General features: G+C 42.2%; 1 long non-coding RNA gene across 5 annotated transcripts in view; it reads left to right on the top strand.

Annotated features, from left to right (window-relative positions):
- The window catches only part of LOC144617196 (uncharacterized), a 39,948-nt gene that overhangs the window by 9,037 nt on the left and 10,668 nt on the right, over positions 1 to 20,243 (top strand). For 3 of the 5 annotated variants that reach the window (XR_014138070.1, XR_014138071.1, XR_014138068.1), the window contains one exon: positions 499 to 658. This is a non-coding gene — a long non-coding RNA (uncharacterized LOC144617196). Of the gene's footprint in view, positions 1 to 498; positions 659 to 11,808; positions 19,470 to 20,243 lie in introns of those variants that run through there. The other 2 variants (XR_014138072.1, XR_014138069.1) reach the window with 2 other exon arrangements.

Genomic DNA, 20,243 nt, shown 5'->3' with positions numbered 1-20,243 from the left:
CAAATGTTAAGTGCGCCTCCCAGTGAGTTTTGCTAAATGTAACTGGTATCTAGCCGAAATTACGAAAAACTTACATCAGTCCCGAAAGTTAGGCCTCTTTTCCTGTTGTTAAAAAAAAAGAATCTGAAAGGTGGAATGAAATGGGGTCACTTGCATGAAAGGGTTTTAAAATGGAGCCAGGAAGCCATTAAGGAGATGGGCTTTGTGCAGGCACGTCTCCACCGGGTAGAACTGGGAACTTTTGAATTGTGCCAAACACCAAATATTACAAGGACTGAGCCGCAAAACCTGTAACTTGCTACAGTCAGAGACTTTGCTTAGTGATAGCCTTAGCAATCAATTACACTCAGTCCAGATTCGCTTTCTGCCATTAACACCAATCGAAAGTTCTCGTTAAACAACTATTTGGGTTGCTCTTCAAATCTGTGTATGCTGAACTGCGATTCTTTGATCCCAAATAAATGGTCTTGCTTAATTATTGCCTTGTGACAATTTTAGGCCGACAGCCTGTTGTCAGAAGCAGGACCTGAGGTGATTTCAGCACGGCAGGACCGGTGTCTCCTGGAATTGGGTGCGGTCTCTACAGGAGACTAGTGCTGACCGCTCCTAGCTTGTATACATATGGACAGCCTTCTACTCGCACCGTGAGTCCTCTTAGGTACCGACCTCCCCCCCTCCTTTTGGTTGAGGTCGTTGCCTTTCTCTGGGATCAGGCGGGTGAGTGCCCAGAGAGAGAGGAGATGCCCATCATGCCACTGGAGGGAGGGGTTTCACTATTGATGAGTAGTACTCTTTTGTTTCATAGGATGTGTGTGTGTGTGTGGGGGGGGGGGATTGTGATTGCTGGTGTTGTTTTAGGACAAGTGTTGTTTAAATTAAAATTGCAATAGCCATTCTGGGGAACCTCTGTTTTAGTTAAGTCCACCTTAAGGGGCACCCTTAAAAAAGAGGATTCCAAACCTCTCTGAGACAGTGGAATGCATTCTTTGATTAGTATGCAAAGGACAAAATAAGTCCAAAACAGCTCTAAAAGGATCCTGATAGCATGCAAATAATAATAATAATAATAATAATAATAATAATAATAATAAGAAGAAGAAGAAGAAGAAGAAGAAGAATTTTTTAATAAAAGATTGCTCATCCATGCAAATAATAATGATAATAATAATATATTTTTAATAAAAGACTGGCCATCTGAGCAGGTAACCTTAAAATTATGGAAACATAATTTGGATTCATGCAAATAATAATAATGATAATAATAATACATTTTTAATAAAAGATTGGTCATCTGAGCAAGTAACCTTAAGTTAGTCCATCTGCTGGAAACATAATTTGGATCCAGCCATTCTTTTTTTTTAATGTTTATGTATTTTTGAGAGCGAGAGACAGAGCAGGAACAAGGGGGGGCGGAGGGGCAGAGAGAGAGGGAGACACAACATCTGAAGCAGGCTCCAAGCTCTGAGCTGTCACCTTAGAGCCCAACATGGGGCTTGAACTCACAAACCATGAGATCATGACCAGAGCCAAAATCAGAGGCTTAGCTGACTGAGCCACCCAGGCACCCCTGGGTCCAGCTATTCTTTTGGGTTTCCTACCTGAGACATGGCTAAAGTTTAAAAAAAAAAAAGAAAGAAAGAAAGAAGGAAAGAAAGCTGTAAGAGCTGTGTGTGTGTGTGTGTGTGTGTGTGTGTGTGTGTGTGTATGCATGTTATAGATATGGTATTTTACTGTCTTGGGATGATATTGCCAAAATTAATTTGTAAAAGAATTCTACTTAATTGGCTTGAGGAATATCAAGTACTTATATCTATTAAGTATTCCTAAAGTTCGCAGAAATAGAATAAAAAGTAACCCAAGTTCATATAGTCTAGGATAATCTTTGATAAATAAAAACTAATTCAAGTTTGTTGGTTTAATAAAAACAAGAATATCTTTAGAGTTATCAACATTAAATAGAATGCAGATAAACTGCCTTTTCTACCTGAGTTTACTAATCAAATAAGCTCATGTTATCTCTATGTTACAAAATTCATCAACAGAAGAAATAACTTAAAATGATGATTAGCTGTTTAATGTCTTATCCAAGTATAATTGTTAAAAACAAGTAATTTAGGGGTGCCGGGGTGGCTCAGTCGGTTAACGTTTGGACTCTTGGTTCCAGTTCAGTCAGGCTCTGTACTGACAGCCTGACAGCATGGAGACTGCTTTGGATTCTTTCCCTCTCTCTCTGAACTTCCCCTGCTCTCGCCACGCCACCCCCCCCCCCCCGCCCCGCAAAAGAAATAAATAAAAACTTAAAAATTTTTAAATAAACGTTTTAGTTTAAATAAATAGAAGATCAAAGTTTATACTATGATAAACTAAATAATGGACACTCATTGAATATCTAAATTATTTCCGAAATAGATAAACATTAAATGCTAAGCTCAGTTTATCTACTTTTGGCATTTCCATTTTTACCAAAAAATTATTATGAGAAAGAGTATGTCTCTAAAAATTTTGAAATGTATTTATAAGCTTGCTAATATACAACAGGATGCTAATTTATGATAGACAGTTCACAATTGCCTGCTTCCTAATAGTCACTGAAAAACAAAAATTACAAATGGTTAAAGAGGGGGCGCCTGGGTGGCTCAGTTGGTTGAGCATCCCACTTTGACTCAGGTCATGATCTCACAGTTGGTGAGTTTGAGCCCCGCCTTGGGCTCTGTGCTGACAGCTCAGAGCCTGGAATCTGCTTAGAATTCTGTGCCTCCCTCTGTCTCTGACCCTCCCCAGCTCCCTCTCCCTCCCTCTCCCTCCCTCTCCCTCCCTCCCTCTCCCTCTCCCTCCCTCCCTCCCTCTCTCTCTCTCTCTCTCTCTCTCTCTCAAAAATAAATAAATAAATACTAAAAAATTAAAAAAAACAAATGATTAAAAATTAGATTGGAAAGGGAGTTAAAATACAAATGAACCAATGAGAAAACTTAGAATACTAAGCATATGTTAACTCTGCATAAACTGCATGCGTGGATGCTGAGAGAATGCAGACAAGCCAGCAGGTGCGCCTTCGGAAGAGAAGAATCAGTGAACTTCCATAAGATCTTTCTCCTACTGTGGAAGGATTTATTGTAACTTCGGGTTTTTCAACCTGTGGTCACAGACCATCAATGAATTATGACGAACGCTTATTTAAGTAGAAGATACAAATGTTATCCATATCTGTTTATACAGATGAATGGACGATACATATTTTATTATAGATGTATTTATTATCTATATATAAATTAAAAATAAAATTTTCATTAAAAAAAGTAAAAATTAGAGTACCTACATGGCATATACTGAAAATAGGCAATAGTTGTCCATTTATTAAACTCATACTTGAGTTAGTTATATGGTTTTATGTGTGTAAGTATGTGCTGAGACATACTACACAGTATATTTCTTGCTGTGAAATGATCCAACATGTTTGAGAGCCACTGCTTATATACCACAGTAAATTGAGCAACAAAGGGTCTGTGTGGCCAGCTGAAATGCCAGTACAAGAACAATCATCCTTTCTGTCCTCTGCACACACAGCGGTGACTCCTCAAGGCCAGGCTGCAATCACTCTTTGATGGGCTCATCCTTTGTTGCCTTGTCTTTTAAGATTCATAGCCAGGTGGCAAGCTTTGTTGAAAAAACTTCCCCATGTTTTTTTGCTTTTTTAATGTTTATTTATTCTTGAGACAGAGACAGGGGGTGAACAGGGGAGGGGCAGAGAGAGAGGGAGACACAGAATCCGAAACAGGCTCCAGGCTCTGAGCTGTCAGCACAAGAGCCCCATGCGGGGCTCGAACCCATGAACCGTGAGATCATGACCTGAGCCGAGGTCAGATGCCCAACCGACTGAGCCACCCAGGTGCCCCAAAAACTTCCCCATGTTTTATAACTACTTGCAAGGCTGGGATTCTGGTGATGGCTTCTTTGATATTTATACCATTTGCCCTCAGTTTAGAACTTGTCCCATCTTTTAAATCTTTATTCTGCCTACTCAACCTAGAGCAACCCTCTTCAGCAATATGGAATCCTATTGGCCCTGCCTGTTCTGTCATTCCCAGTCTAGCAGAACAATGTCAGGATGAACATATAAAATTAACGGATCTAGGAGTGCCTGGGTGGCTCAGTCAGTTAAGTGGTTGACCTCGGCTCAGGTCATGATCTTATGCTTATGAGTTTGAGCCCCGTGTCGGGCTCTGTGCTGACAGCTTGGAGCCTGGAGCCTGCTTCAGATTCTGTGTCTCCCTCTGTCTCTGCCTCTCCCCTGCTCATGCTCTGTCTCTCAAAAATAAATACATGTTAAAAAAATTTTTTTTAATTAATGGATCTCATATTGTAATTTACTTATATCAAACCAAATATTAATATTTTTTCCTCTGTTAAAACGACAAAGTTTTCCTGTACTATCGTTCTGCACCTGAGAGGAGGTTAAAAAAGGAAAGCAAAGATTTTGTGTTTTATCAAAATAATTTTCAGTGCTTTATCAGGTCTCTTATGGGGTTTGCTCAGCTATGTAATGTCCTGGTATTTGCCTTTAAAATCGTTCATTGTCGTTGTGGTCCAATACATAATTAACTATTGATTCATGTTCTGTGATCCTATACAGTCAGGTGTCTAAGACTTTTTGATATTTTTGACAAACTTGCATCTACCTTGGCCGTTATTAAGGTTCCTGGACATTCAAAATTAGACTCAGGAGGGGGTGCCTAGGTGGCTCAGTTGGTTAAGCATCGGACTCTTGATTTCAGCTCAAGTCAGGATCTCAGGGTCCAGTGAGATTGAGCCCCATCCCTTGGTGTCTGGTTCCGCAGAGCCTGCTTGGGATTCTCTGTCTCCTTCTCTCTCTGCCTCTCCCTGACTCACGCTCACTTTCCCATACAGACATAACATACATACATACATACATACATACATACATACATATGTACAAATTAGATTCAGGAGGAGCTAAAGACAAATTTTTGGCTGGTAGAGCACTAAGGACCATTGCCTTAAAATCTATCAAAACCAAGGCCCTCATAGGTAACATAAATGATCTCCCGAAAGGAAATCTAAAACTCCTTTTTAAGGATGTTCAATCCAGGGTATCCCACAAAGAAAAAACCTTAGAGCTGCCAGTGGTTGTAGTTTCAGTCCACTGACTGATTTATGGTATGGCCCAAATAGGAATCCTGTCTGGTCACAGTCCACGGAAAGATCCCTGATGGAAATGACTCCTCAGGGGCACCTGGGTGGCTTAGTCGGGCTCATCTGACTCTTGATTTAGGCTCAGGTCATGACCTCACAGTTCCTGAGTTTGAACCCTGAATGAGTTCCCTGCTGACAGTTCGGATCCTGCTTGAGGGATTCTCTCTCTCTCAAAATAAATAAATAAACCTAAAGGGGCGGGGGGAGGGGGTGGGGAAGAAGTGACTCATCAGCTGACCCACCGGGCAGTTGATAAACTTACAAATCTCATGAAACAATATGGGAGGGGAAATATTTTTAGGGCCCCCAAGAGGCACGATTGACTGGTACTGTGTTGTTGTTTTTTTAAACCAATAACTTGTTATTTTCTTTATAACACTTTTTGTAATCATCTGGTTAGGGAAGCTCCCTTATGTGTTTTTCTATGAAGTAATATGACAGCATTTGTAACCTGTGTCCTTATACTCCTTCTCGTGAACCTCTTTGCATGAAATAAAGAATTCCACAAATGGGCTTATATTTGGCATTTTAACTTAACATCCTTCAGATTCTTTGGGGAATTAATCATGAAGGAGTGTTGGATTGAGGTATTTGGGCTGGTATTTGTCCTAATAAGTATCCTAATGCTTTTCGCTATATTGCACACAGTAAGACTCCTTCGTTGGTGGTAAAACCCTATAATATGGAAGAACTCGCTGATTTCGTAGGTTATTTGCCATATGGGCTGAATGTCTTCCTTCTTGCCTGAAACTCATATACTAGGCCAAAATATCTAATTGTCTTTATCTAAGTTCTTTTTACAGGGGCCTCTGCTGTTACGAATAAATTTTAGCCCCTGGGTTAACATATTATTTTTTCTCGTGACCCTCATTGCTGATGGTCAAGTCTTACCATATCTCTTTGGCCTTCGCTTGCAAAAAACATCTGGTTCTACTTACCTGACTATTGATTTGTGCCAGAACAAACCATACTCCTGAGGTACCTAAATTAATAGCTTGGCCTCTATCCCTAGAGGGATGGAAAAATATTGCTGATAAAGATGTAGTATTCTCTGTTGGAGTCCTTGAAAATACTCAATAACTTTCTTTTCTTTGGCTAATTAACTTCCTTGCCCCCAACTGCTCCCCCCCCCCCCCCCCCACCGCCCTCCTCTAAAAACCTTCCATTTGGTACAACTCCTTGGGACATCTCTCTTCTGGCTACATGGGACGCTGCCTGATTCATGAATGGCTTAATAAAGCCCATTAAATCTTCAAATTTACTTGGTTGAATTTTGTTTTTTAACACAGTTAATCCTCACCCTACCTTCACTGAAGCAATCACTATTCTGATTTCTATCTCCATAGATTAATTTTGCCTCCTTTTGAAATTCCCGTAAATGAATATACTTTTTGTGTTTGGCTTTTTGTCCCACGCAACATAATATTTTTGAGATGTATCCACTTTGTTGTGTGTATCAGTAGATCATTTCGGTATTATCGGTGAGTGTTATTCCAATGTGTTGATCACTATAGTTGATGGACAATTGGGCTATTTTCAGTTTTGCATAATGTGAATAAGGCTGCCATGAATATTCTTGCAGGAATCTTTTTGTGCACTTGTACGTTCATTTTGTGTGGGTATAAACCTAGGAATAGAATTGCTAGGCCATAAGGTATTTGTATATTTAACTTTATTAGAAGCTATCCGTTTTCGGGGCGCCTGGGTGAGTCAGTCGGTTGGGCCTCTGACTTGGACTCAGGTCATGATCTCACGGGTTCCTAGGTTCGAGCCCCGTGTCGGGCTCTGTGCTGACAGCTGGAGCCTGCTTGCAGCTCTGGGTCTCCCTCTGTCCCTCCCCCTCTCGTGCTCTGTCTCTCTGTTTCTCAAAAATAAACAACCGTTAAAAAAAAAAAAAAAAGAAGAAGCAGAAGCAGAAGCAGCTATCAGTTTTCCAGAATGGTTGTACTACTTTACTCTTTCACCAGCAACAAGAGATAAAGTTGCTACACATTTTTGTCAGCATGAATGTTCTTTGTCTCTTAAATTTTAGCCATTCTGAGAGGTATGTAGTGGTATATCACAGTATTTTAAATTTGTGTTTCTAATGAGTAATGGTGTTGAGAATTCTTTCTTATGTCTTTTGGTCATAAAGAAATCTTTTGTGAAGAGATTTCAAGTGTTTTATCTACTTTTAATTGGCTTGACTTTTTTTTTTCCTTTACTTTTTACATAAACTTTTTATGTTAGAGTAGATTTAGATTTATAAAAAGTTGAGATTATAGTATAGAAAGTTCCCATATACCGTGCATTCAGTTTCCCCTATAATTATCATCTTACATTAGAATGGTTCATTTGTCATAATTGAATGAATACATTATGGGTTTTTTTTTAATGTTTATTTATTTTTGAGAAAGACAGAGACAGAATGCAAGTGGGTTAGGGGCAGAGAGAGAGGGCGACACAGAATCTGAAGCAGGCTCCAGGCTCTGAGCTGTCAGCACCAGAGCGTGACGTGGGGCTCGAACTCACGAGCTGTGAGATCATGACCTGAGCTGAAGTCGGACGCTCAACCGACTGAGCCACCTAGGCCAGGCGCCCCAATATTAGTGTTAACTAAAGTTCATGTTTTATTCAGATTTCCTTGGTTTTTACATAATGACCTTTTCCCTTTGTTTTGTTTTTTGTTTGTTTGTTTGTTTTTTGTTTTTTTACAAAACAGTTTTAAAATGTTTATTCATTTGGTGAGAGAGTGAGAGAGTGAGAGAATGCATGCACAGGAGCAGGGGAGGGGCAGAGAGAGGGAGAGAGAGAATCCCAAACAGGCTCCCCGGCAGCGTGGGGCTCCATCCCACGAACTGTGAGATCATGACCTGAGCCGAAATCAAGAGTCAGACCCTTAACCGACTGAGCCACCCAGGTGCCCCTTAATTTATTTTCCAATGAGAATCAACTGTTTTCCCAGTATAAGACCAATTTTGTCATGACATATTTTTAAGAATATATCTTGATTCAGGGACCCCCATAATGACATATTCCTGTTCCAGGATTCCACCCAGAATATCCCAGTGCCTTCAGTTTATGTCTCCTCATGCTCCTCTTGACTAGCAATTTCTCAGACTTCTCTTGTTACTGATGACCTTGAAAATCCTTAGGAGTACAGGTCACATACTTTGTAGAATGTCTCTCAACTGGGATTTGTCTGATGTTTTTCTCATGATCAAACTGGGGTTAGGGGTTTGGGGAGGTAAAGTACCATTCTTATCACTTTGTATAATGGGTATTGTTAAAAAGAAAACCACAGGCCCAAAATGGCATCGTTGAGGTTAAGGCCCCAAGTCAGTAAACCAAAACTGAATACCTAACCTACCTACCGTTTTAACTCCCCAGAAACATAACCTTTAACCAGTCAGCATGGAATTTCTTGGTCACTACTAGGAACTTTACTGATAGACCCCTTCCTCTCACCTTAGGAGGGCAACCTTGCCTAAATAATACATTCCTTGCTAATAAGTTCCTTCTTTCCTTCCTCCCTCCTTTCTTCCTTCTTCCTTCCTTCCTCCCTCCCTCCCTCCCTCCCTCCTTTCCTTCCTTCCTTCCTTCCTTCCTTCCTTCCTTCCTTCCTTCCTTCCATTCTTTAATTCTCTCTGCCTTCTCTTTGCCTTTAAAAATCTCCTTTATGGGGCGCCTGGGTGGCACAGTCGGTTAAGCGTCCGACTTCAGCCAGGTCACGATCTCGCGGTCCGTGAGTTCGAGCCCCGCGTCAGGCTCTGGGCTGATGGCTCGGAGCCTGGAGCCTGTTTCCGATTCTGTGTCTCCCTCTCTCTCTGCCCCTCCCCCGTTCATGCTCTGTCTCTCTCTGTCCCAAAAAAAATAAATAAAAAACGTTGAAAAAAAATTTAAAAAAAAAAAATAAATAAAAAAAAAAAATAAAAATCTCCTTTGGTTTAGCCCAGCAGAGCTCCCCTCTGATTGCTGGTTGGGATGCTTTGTGATTCATGAATCACTTAAAAAGACTAATTCAACCTTCAAATTTACTCGGTTGAGTTTTGTTTCTTAATAGTATGTACTGTTACCATGACTTACCACTGTTGATGCTAATCTTGATTCGTTGGCCGAGGAAGTGTTTATTAGGTTTCTCCACTGCAAAATCACTGTTTTTGCCCATGAGATGAAGGAAGTCACTGCGAGTAGCCCACACTTTTAAGGAGGGTGGAGTATCTCCATTAATTTGGGATACTTCTGCATGGGACATTTGTCTGTTTTCCCTATTCATTTATTTATTTACTTATATCAGTATGGACATGTCGATATTTATTTTATATTTTGGGGTTATAATCCAATACTATTTTATTTATTTTGTTGCCCAGATTGTTTCAGTTTCAGCCACTGTGAGCATTTTCAGTTGATTTCTGTTTTCCTTTGGCATACCCCCATCATTGTGGAGTTTGTTTTTTTCTCTAGTACTTTCTTATTTTATGGTATTGCAAAACGCTCTAGGGTCTCCCTGTGTATTTCCTGCCCCAGTGCCAAAATCAGCCATTTCTCCAAAGAGCCCTGATTCCTTTTTTTAAAAAAATTTAAATTTTTATTTTTTTTAAAGTGATCTCTGTGCTCCCTGTGGGGCTCAAACCCATGACCCTCAGATCAAGAGTCATATGGTCTTCCGACTAAGCCAACCTGGCACCCTGAGCCTTGATTCCTTTGATTGATGACTTGACTTTTTACTATTGGCTTCTAAGCATTTTTTATATTCAGAATTTGAGTCACTTGTTAGATAAATGTATTTCAAAAAGCTTCTCCCAGTATGGCTTTCCTTTTCACTTTTTATAGTTTTTTTATGAGCATAAGTTTTTTTAATGAAATCTAACTTGTCTATGGTTTTTCTTTTATGGTTAAGCCAATTTTGTTCTCTGAGAAATCTCTCCTATCCCAGGATTGTTAATATATTATATTATGTTATATTATGTTATATTGTATTATATCATATCATATCATTCATATATCATATCATATCATATCATATCATATCATATCAACTATATTATACTTACTCTACTATACTATATTTAAGATACTGTACTATACTATAATCCTAGGAGCTTTAGTTATTGAAGTTTGACTTTTAAACTTTGGAGTCTTCTCAGATTCATCTCCTGAACATAGTAGGCTAGGGAATACTAAACACTAGGGAATCATGGTGTACCCAATCAACAATATGACCTCCCAGAAACCTGCTCCCAGAGACCTGTTTTTTATTTTTGAGAGAGAGAACACACAGCGCAAGCGGGGGAAGAGCAGAGAGAGAGTGACACGGAATCTGAAGCAGGCTCCAGGCTCTGAGCTGTCAGCACAGAGCCCACAAACCATGGGCTCGAACCCACAAACCATGAGATCATGATGTGAGCTGAAGTCAGACGCTTAACCTACTGAGCCACCCAGGCGCCCCTCCACATTTTTTATTTATAAACATTGAGAATATTTTTCTGCTCTGCTCAGGTGCTTTCCTCCCTTGTCCTCATCTCCTCCCTGCAACCCCTGGGCGCAAGAAGTAGTAGAAGCATTGGTATATAGAAAACTGAGGCTTTCCTTCTTGACTGGAATCAGGAAGCTTCAACTCTGCCAATACCACCACCTTTCACACCTACTCAACTAGTGACTAGAATCCAGAATGTGACTGTCAACCAAAAGTGTCTGTAAACACTCATGGTTCCATAACCCTATTGACTTACTTACCATCAGCAACAGCGGTGAGAAGGTTGCCTCTCCTCACTTCTGCCAACTCTCTTGAGTGCATCTCATTTCTATCCTGAACCCAACCTGCAAGGGAGTCTGAGAAATACAGTTTTTTCAGTTTTTCAACCTCTTCAGCTAAGAGGATGGAATAGATTTTAAGTGAAGCAATCTACATTTAAAATTATTTTAAATCCCACCTACACCCTCCACACTAAGTGTGAAGCCTGCTTGGGATACACTCTCTCTCTCTCTGTCTGACCCTTCCTTGTTCACGCTGTCTCTCAAAAAAAAAAAAAAAAAAAAAAAAAAGAAAAGAAAAAAGATAGATAGATAGATGGATAAATAAATAAATATTTTAAATTAAAAAATTAAATTAAAAAGCAAAACAGAAACCACACACTGAAGTGGTGGAAGTAATACTATGACAGGAATCCCCAATACAACACCAATTACTGCGGATTATAATGGATCCAATTTTCTCAGATTGGATCAAAAAAATAACTTCCAGATATAGCAGTATATTAGAAAAGGGTTAAGTATTAAGAGTATGAAAAATCTATGCCCGGCCAATTGTAAACAAAAGGATAAAAGAGTGAAACATGAATATCAGACAAGGGTAAAAAGCAAAGAAAGTTTTAAATTAGATAGAGGGGTAATATCCTGGCATCTATAAGTACCCGTAATTTACTCTCTTTTTTTTTTTTTTTTTTTTTTTTTCCCCTTGAACCAACCTTTCCGGGTGGCCAGATCAGAACATGTGATGAAGGGAGGAAATCTAGGAGAATTTTTCTTTTTTTTTTTTTTTTTTTTTTTTTGCTTCTATAGAGGTCTGTGTCAGGCAGAAAAATGTAAAAGCAAGATTCAATCCTTGCCCTTTTCCAGGGACTCAAAAGAGACATAGAGGGAGAGAAACTCAGTTATCGCCCAGATCTTCTGGAGTAAGTTAGACACACCAGTCCAGCCTCCTGAACCGTCACTGGGTCCTGACCACCTATTTGGGGGAGAGAACTGGTATTCATCTCAAAGTTTGGAAGAAAGGGTCTGGGAGCCACCAAGCAATGGGTGGGCAAAGAGAATGTCAGCAAGTGAAAATCAACTTTCCATGGGTCCACGGCAGATATGGACCAGAGACCAGAAACAACATGAATCTCTGATGTTTTTCTACAGAGTTCTGTTATCAACTTGTAAAGAGCCGACTTCAGAATTAGACTTTTCCAAATCCTATATTTGGATTTGGCTATGAAGCCAAAACTTCACAGCATTGCCGGACATTAAATCTCCTATGCAAGCCTTTGCTCTGGGTGTCTTTTTTGTTTTTTGACCATGTTGTCCACAGTGAGTACTGTGAAAATCTAGTTTACCATTGCTTTTTCCAAGTCCTTCCGGTGACTCTTTCTGATTTGACCTAGTACAGCACATCTTGGGGGAGCATTGGTGGTTCAGTGGTGGAGGCCTGGGTTCAATTCCCAGCCAGTGCAGTGTGTTCAGCAGTTTTACTTTGAACTGTCTGTCTGTTGCTCAGGCAAGTTAGGTCCCTCTGGGCTTCTGACCTTCAGGGAACAGCTGCCCCATTAGGGGAGGAAAGTGGGTTATTTCCGGGGCAGAAGACGTTGAGGAATTTGTGTGAACAGGGACTTTGGAGAAGGTATGTCCTTCACGTGCGGGTGTGTCTGACGGGTCTGTCTCTGACGTTTTTGCATCTTTGGGTCTAAAGCCAGTGTTCCTTTTATTCTTTCTTCTGGTGGTCCCTGGAATGCATAGAGTCATCTGGTCACTGATACACATGCTGGACTTGGGCAGACCATTGGGCCACGTCTCACTATGGAGTGGGGATCAAGAAATGAAATTCCCAAATTGAGACAAGCCGCAGGGAGGGCTAGGCAGACACCCCAGTGGAGAGGAAGAAATGAGGGGCCCCAGGAAGGAGGAGACTTGTGGGGAAGAATCCACAGGGTGATGAGGGGAACTGGGTAGAGGTGGGCTTCAGTCTTTGATGGTCTTGGTAGAATCAAGGATGAGTCCCCGAGTGTAGAGCAGCATGTACAATAAAGTCATTTTCACTACTATTGTTTTATAGTCTGTCCGGGAAAAATCTATTTAGTGCATCGTTTTAATGCTTATTGGTAAGCAGCACGGTGGGGGAGGGGGGCGGGCGGGAAGCCATGATAATCATCAGCTCTGGAGTTTTGGAGGAGGAGACTCTGGAAAAAGAAAACCCAGGGATCATCAGGTTTGCCTACCCCTGTTTTCATCTACTATTTTCCTCAACAAACCTTACGTAGGGTCCCAGATCTCAAACTGCCCCTGCCACATTGGCAAATTGAATATGTGCCACTGATCATTTCTTTCTTGAAGGGATAAGAAATGGTAGAGCCGGTGCTGTGGGAGTGAGATGCAAGAACAGAACTTACATGCTTTTCTCCATCATGTCTCACTGCTACCTCTGAACATCAGCCTTCCACACACACCAGTTCAAAAAGGCCTTCAGTCTCTATGGAGGGTTAGAAGTCTTTTATAATTCCTGTAAGGCATGTTTCTTCCTTCCTTCTATAATTCCCCCAGGGTTGATTTTTGAGGAGCTGGTCAGCAAGCCCGGACCAGTTCAACATCCTGGATCATTTGTCTGGTTTCGGTATCGTTAGAGTAGGCAGGTAGTTAAGTTCTAACAGGACACCTGGAGGTCAGCAAAGAGGAAGTGCTGGCCAGCTGTCAGGGAGGTCAGAGGCCTGTCCTGGCAGCGGCAGTCCACAAGAAGCCGGATCAAACCAGATAGGCCCAAGATGGTGGGAGCCAGGATGGGAAAATTGAGGGGGAAAAAAAAAAAAAAAAAAAAGGAAACCCTGCTTCTGGACCAAACAGTAAATATTCCGCCCCCCTAGTCAATAACTGTCAATGAAAGAGAGAAACCCAACCCCCAGGGTGTGGCAGTTCACCTGGCTCTGGCTCTCACTCCCCTCCGCTGTCACTCTCCCTCTGTCACTAGCACTCTCACTGGCGCTCTTTGTCTTGAGCTCAAGTTCGGCTGCTCTCATATCTCCAGGAGTGTAATTTTGCTTCTGTTACTCATCTGTTGTGCTACATGTCTGTTCTTGAATTCCTTCTCCTGACAAGACCAAGAACCTTTGGCAACTCCTTCAGGTTCTGGCTGGATTGAGGAGGCCCCAGGACCCCGGGTCTCCCCAGTTCACCCGGCAATAGTATATTAAAAAAACAAAAACAAAAACAAAACCAAAACGGGCCCAAAATGGCATCACTTGGGTTAAGGCCCCAAGTCAGTAAGACAGGACTTCCCACCTAACCTAACTGCAGTTTCAACCTCCCAGAAATGTAACCTTTAACATTGTAACCGTCAACATGGAATTTCCTGGTCAATACTAGGAACTTTACTGGTACACTCCTCCCTCTTCCCCTTAGGAGGGCAGCCTTGCCTAAATCATGCATTTCTCCCTAATAAGTTCCTTTCTTCTTTGATTTTTATGCCCTTTCCGCCTTTAAAAACCTTTCTGCCTGTTTAACTTCCCGCGGAGTTCCCCTATACTTGCTAGATGGGCTGCTGCCTGATTCACGAATCATTTAATGAAGCCAATTAGATCTTCAAATTTACTAGGTTGAATTGGGTATTTTTAAGAGATTTGGTGCAGCATAGGGATCCAAAGTGTACTTCTGATGGCATTCGGGGACAATGAGAAACAGGCATGGTGCCTTGTGAGCTCACTGCCTTTCTCGCCACTTCTGAGGACTACTGGTAAGTCTGTCTTGGCTTGAGCTCCGCTTTTGTGTGTGTGTTCGAGCTATTGATCTAACTGGTTTCCCAGTCTAGGGGTCGTGGGGTAGTGTAGACTGACGGGAGGTTCCGACAGAGTGGCAGTCCTTAGCCCTTCGTTCAGTCCACAAGTACACGTTGGAGTCCTGTCTCCTTTTCCAGTCCACAGTCTCCATTTACTGGAGTCTACTGGTTTAGTCCATGTTGGGAATCGCTGGTGGTGTGCAGGGCCTTCTCTTTGCCAGTAATATCTTTTGGTTACTGCTGGTGTGTTGAAGTGCCTACGTTTGTCTTGTTTTGTGTGAACAGGGCTTAGCTAATAGGATCCTTAAATTCTAAAGAGTCAAGCACGCCACCTTCTGGCACACCTGCTTACTTTATGTCTAAAAACTATGGTGCCAGGAGCTGTGCATATCTGTCGAAATGGCGAAATTTTACTAAAAACAACTTGGAATTACAATGGCCACGACGGGGAACATTCCAAGTAGATAAGACAATTTAAGAAGTGCACTTAAAAGTAAAGGTTCTCAAATTAAACAGAATGGGATAACTGTGTTAATTGGCAAGAAAAACCTCCAGAAGCCTTCCAATTCATTGAAAGATTCATTGCAGAAGGCTAATGGAGAAAAAGGATGTAAGAGGTACCTAAAACAAAAGACTGTAACACTGATGTGACTCCTTTTGCTCCCCTCTGTCCTCCTTTGAGGACTCATTCTACTGATCCTCTGTCCCAATTGCTTTTCCACTCAGAAAAGACCACACAACTGTAAGCCAAAGCCTTCCGAGTTAATGGCCTTACAGATACTCCCTATACCTACCTTCAAAGGAGGGCCCCTGTGGGCCCCTCCCAGAGTTGATGAAACTGTGAGGGATTTTCTGGTAAACTGCTATATAATTCTTTAAATAGGCAAGGGGAAACTGGTAGATTCTGAGGATACTGCAGAGGGAGGGGGTCCTGAAAAAACTGGCAGAAGCCAGTGAAGAGCAAAAATTCTTTTTTTTTTTTTTTTTTAATTTATTTATTTTGAGAGAGACAGAGACAGTGTGAGCAGGAGAGGGGCAGAGATGGAGACAGAGAGAGAGAGAGAGAGAGAGAGAGAGAGAGAGAGAGAGAGAATCCCAGCGCAGAGCCTGATGGGGGGTGGGGGGCTCAAACTCACAAAACCATGAGATCATGACCGGAGCTGAAACCAAGAGTCGGACGCTTAACCGACTGAGCCACCCAGGTGCCCCCAGAGTGAAAATTCTTACCAGAATCAGTTCTGGATCTCTATCTGTAGTGCCCAACTAAGAAAAATAAAGTTTCACATTGTCCCTTTCTTTTCAAATCCAAACCCATTATATTGATCCTTTCTGTCCCACGGATAGCTATCGTCTTCCTGTTTGTCTGATTTTGCATTACTGGGCTAGGCTTTCTGTCTGCCTGGAACATGCAAGTCGTTGGCTCTTTGTTTTGGCTATCTTTGAGAGTGACTCTGGATTTTGGAAAGGCTCGAACACACAAACCCCAAGTTCATGACCTGAGCTGAAGTCAGACGCTTAACCGACCGAGCCACCCAGGCACCCCAAGGTTGATGGTTTAATTAAAACGGACACATCTTTAGAGTTATCAGCATTAAATCTAAAACTTTTGCTCTACTGGAGTAAAATCAACTTTAGCCAAATAAATTCATGTTGTGTCTACTTAAGTAGTTTTCTTTTTGGTAACCTAAAACCTTACAGTTTTGCTAAGTTGGGTTAAACGATAAGTTAAACTCATTAAATATCTAGACCATTTCCAAATAAGACAAAATACCAAAACATTAATGACTAAATAATAGGTTTATCTACTTTTGGCTTCTTATTACAGAGAAACTAAAAGATACTTAATTGTGTTAGTGCCACATTAGGAAAATTTAAAAAGGCAAGTGCTTCTGGAAAGTGTAAAATATATTTATAAATTTGCAAATCTAAAGAATGCTGGTGATGCAGGCAGGCTGGGTCCGGAGACCTTGGGGAGGGTCCCACAGGACTAGCCAAGAGAGTCCTTGGTTTCACGAAGGATCGAGATCAAACAGGAGCCAGAGAAAGTGAAAATAAAGTTTATTGAACAGGGTGAGTGACAGATGGAGACTAGCAGACCAAGTGTCTGGGAGACTCAGAAAGACTTCTGAGACTTCAGTAAAGGAGAAAAAGTCTCGTTGTTGCTTGGGGCTAGGGGTTTATGTTGGAGAAGAGTGGAGAGTACATGTTTCTTCAGGAATCCAAGGTAGGGTCCAAACAAAGGTGACTGCCAGGCGAACAATAGGAGTTATTCCATAAATTCCCGAAGGCAGGGCTATTGACGCCAGCATCAGCTAAGGTTTGTTGGAAGCTAATGTCCTGGAACATGTTTGGGCTCTGGCTCTTCTCGGGTGTTAACAGGTATTTGGGGCCTAGGACAAAACTCAGAGGATGATTAACTTTCTTGCTTCCCCCTTGAAGTGGAAACATGGCTTCTTTGGCTTATTCAGAGGCAAAATATGGAACATGAGGAAGTGGGGCCCAAGCAGAAAAACAGCAGAGATGGAAGCCTTTCTAAATTTTTTTTTATGTTCTTATTTTATTTAAAGCAGTTGTTTGGGGGTGCCTGGGTGGCTCAGTCGGTTAAGCGGCCGACTTTGGCTCAGGTCACGATCTCGCGGTCTGTGAGTTCGAGCCCCGCGTCGGGCTCTGTGCTGACAGCTCAGAGCCTGGAGCCTGTTTCAGATTCTGTGTCTCCCTCTCGCTGACCCTCCCCTGTTCATGCTGTCTCTCTCTGTCTCAAAAATAAAATAAAAACGTTAAAAAAAAAATTTTTTTTAAAGCAGTTGTTGTAACGTTTACTTCTTTTTGAGAGAAAGAGACAGAGCGTGAGTGGGAGAGGGGCAGAGAGAGAGGGAGACACAGAATGTGAAGCAGGCTCCGGGCTCTGAGCTGTCAGCACAGAGCTGACACGGGGCTCGAACTCACGATCTGTGAGAACATGACCTGAGCCGCTCAAGGGAAATGGAGCCTTTCTAAAATGCAAGACAATAGCCACAGACTCTATAAAGATGATGACACAGGTGGTGAAATCCCATTCTGCTTCCGCAAAGAATGGCCCCACGTTGCCAGGATTTTGTCATCCTAACGCCCCATCACATGCCAGGCAATCTGCTCCTGAATCAGAAAAAGTAAGGTTGAGTGAACAACGGCTGTGAAGTACGAGAACATTTGGGGCCAGTGGAAAACCAAGACGGCCAGTTTGTTCTTCCGGGCTCTCTGACAAATCCTGTATTTTGGTTTTTGTATTCCTTCACCTACCATAGTGTGGGGAGACTTGTATAAAATTGCAAAATTAGTCTACCAGCAATGTCTGACCAGTCAGGTCTGTAATCCTGGAAAAGCTATTTTTGTTCTAAAGGCCTCAAACCTCCCTCTGGACCCTTTGAACACCTGCAGCTGGACTTCATCCAGTTGCCACCTAGTACAGGTCATCAATATATTCTCGCCCTGGTATGTTACGTTTTCCAGATGGGCTGATGCCCCCACAGTAAGAAAAAAAGCTGTTACAGAGTGTGTTTCCGGGGGGCCTGGGCGGCTCAGTGGATTAAGCGTCTAGACTCTTGATTTAGGCTTAGGTCATGATCTCACGGTTGGTGAGTTCGAGCCCTGCATGGGGCTCTGCACTGACAGTGTGGAGCCTGCTTGGGATTCTCTCTCCCCCTCGCCCTCTGCCCCTCCCCGCTCATGCTTGCTCACGCTCTCTCTCCAAATAAATAAATAAACTTAAAAAATTTAAAAAAGAAAGGAAGAAAGAAAGTGTGTTTTCCACTTGCCGTGTACCCCCCACAATCTCCGTATCACTGGAAAAATACAAACCTTAACGAAAACCTTGCAGACTTCTCAGAATTCTGTCAGTGTGTAACCTTATGTTGTTCCCTTGTCACCTCGTGCTAGGATTACCAGCTGCTGTAAGTCTGTAGTGTCTTCTGCTCAGGCACATCTATCATCAGTAGGTTAAAGAAGACTTCCCAGATCCCAATTTAAAAGATTCTGTTGGTCACAGTCTGTGTAGCCCGGTGACTGGGTATTCTGGAAATGTCATCAGAGGAAGACAGCCCGTGAGCCTCATTCGGAGGGATCTAACCAAGTGCCCCTGACCACAAATACTGCCACAAAACTGGGAAGCATGGACCCTTGGGTACACATCACACAGCTAAAAAACGTTCCACCTGATACCTGGGCCTGTGTAGATGCTGGAGACTTTCAAATCAAAGTGATGAAAAGAAGCAGTTGACTTTGAGGTAGACTGCTCCCACCCAAGACAACAGATCAAGATTTCATACTTGAACTAAACATGAAACCCTTTCTCCTTTCCTTTCCTTTACTCTGGCATTGGCCTGGAAAGATAACACCTTCATCTTTATCCCCCAGACCATTGCTAACGGGGGGGAACCTCTGGAACTTAGAACAACCTTTTATTTAAGCCTAGGACAAAATCTCATTCTGCCCCTAGCTTGTCACAAGCAAAATGAGACATCTCATTGGCCGAATCCCTGTTTACATTGTGAGTTAGAGAGGACCTACCAGGAGGCTTTCATGAGTCGGGATTCACTCTTACTGGCAGATCCCTGCTCCCTGACAAGGGATAAAAATAAATGAGGCTATCTATGATCAGGAACTTCTTAATTCTTAAAGATATTGCAGAATCTGCTAAAGCAGTAATGGCCCAGCAAAGATCCTTAGACTCTCTGGCCAAAGTTGTTCTTTAAAAAAAAAAAAAAAAAAAAAAAAAAAAAAAAATTAATGTTTATTTATTTTTGAGAGAGACAGAGCGTGAATGGGGGAGGGACAGAGAGAGGGGGAGAGCCAGAATCTGAAGCAGGCTCCGGGCTCCGAGCTGTCAGCACAGAGCCAGACGCGGGGCTGGACACGGGGCTCGACGCGGGGCTCGAACCCACGGACCGCAAGGTCATGACCTGAGTCGAAGTGGGACGCTCAACCGACTGAGCCACTGGGCCACCCAGCCACCCCCAAAATGGTTCTTGATAATAAAATAGCTCTTGATTATTTTTTAGCGGAGCAAAGAGGTGTCTGTGCTGTGGCCAGCACCACCTGCTACACCTGGATTAACACCTCTGGGCCAGTGAAAACTCAAGATATGTTTTCCGCAACACCCTCCCCTCCCCCTCTTCTTAGCAGAGGTCCTGTGAGCACATGGCAAGAGGGGGCTGCCAATAAGCCATGACAAGAGGCCTCAGAAGGAAGCTGTAGGGAAGGCTAAACTCTTTCCCCTACCCTCTTAAGGTCTCAGGCCGGGCCTCAGCATTAAGTTGGCATAAAACAGATTAGCAGGAGAAGAACATAGACATCCTTCCTATGCACATGGGAGCTTTCAAGGAAGAAGAAAGATCCAAAAAGTACTTAGACCTAAGTGGTCATGTACTAGGTGCGGCAAAGAGTAGTAATTATGAAAAGGAACCAAAATATACGAGGAGGCAAAAGACAGATCAGGGTTATTTTAACAAGGTCTGTTTGTATAGATTTCTCTCAGCCTCGACTTCCTAAATCT

The sequence above is a fragment of the Panthera onca genome, chromosome C1, assembly GCF_046562875.1.
Source record: "Panthera onca isolate mPanOnc1 chromosome C1, mPanOnc1 haplotype 2, whole genome shotgun sequence".
Lineage (NCBI taxonomy): Eukaryota > Metazoa > Chordata > Mammalia > Carnivora > Felidae > Panthera > Panthera onca.
The sequence above is the reverse complement of the archived record's forward strand: the minus strand, read 5'-3'. Positions and strand labels throughout refer to the sequence as shown.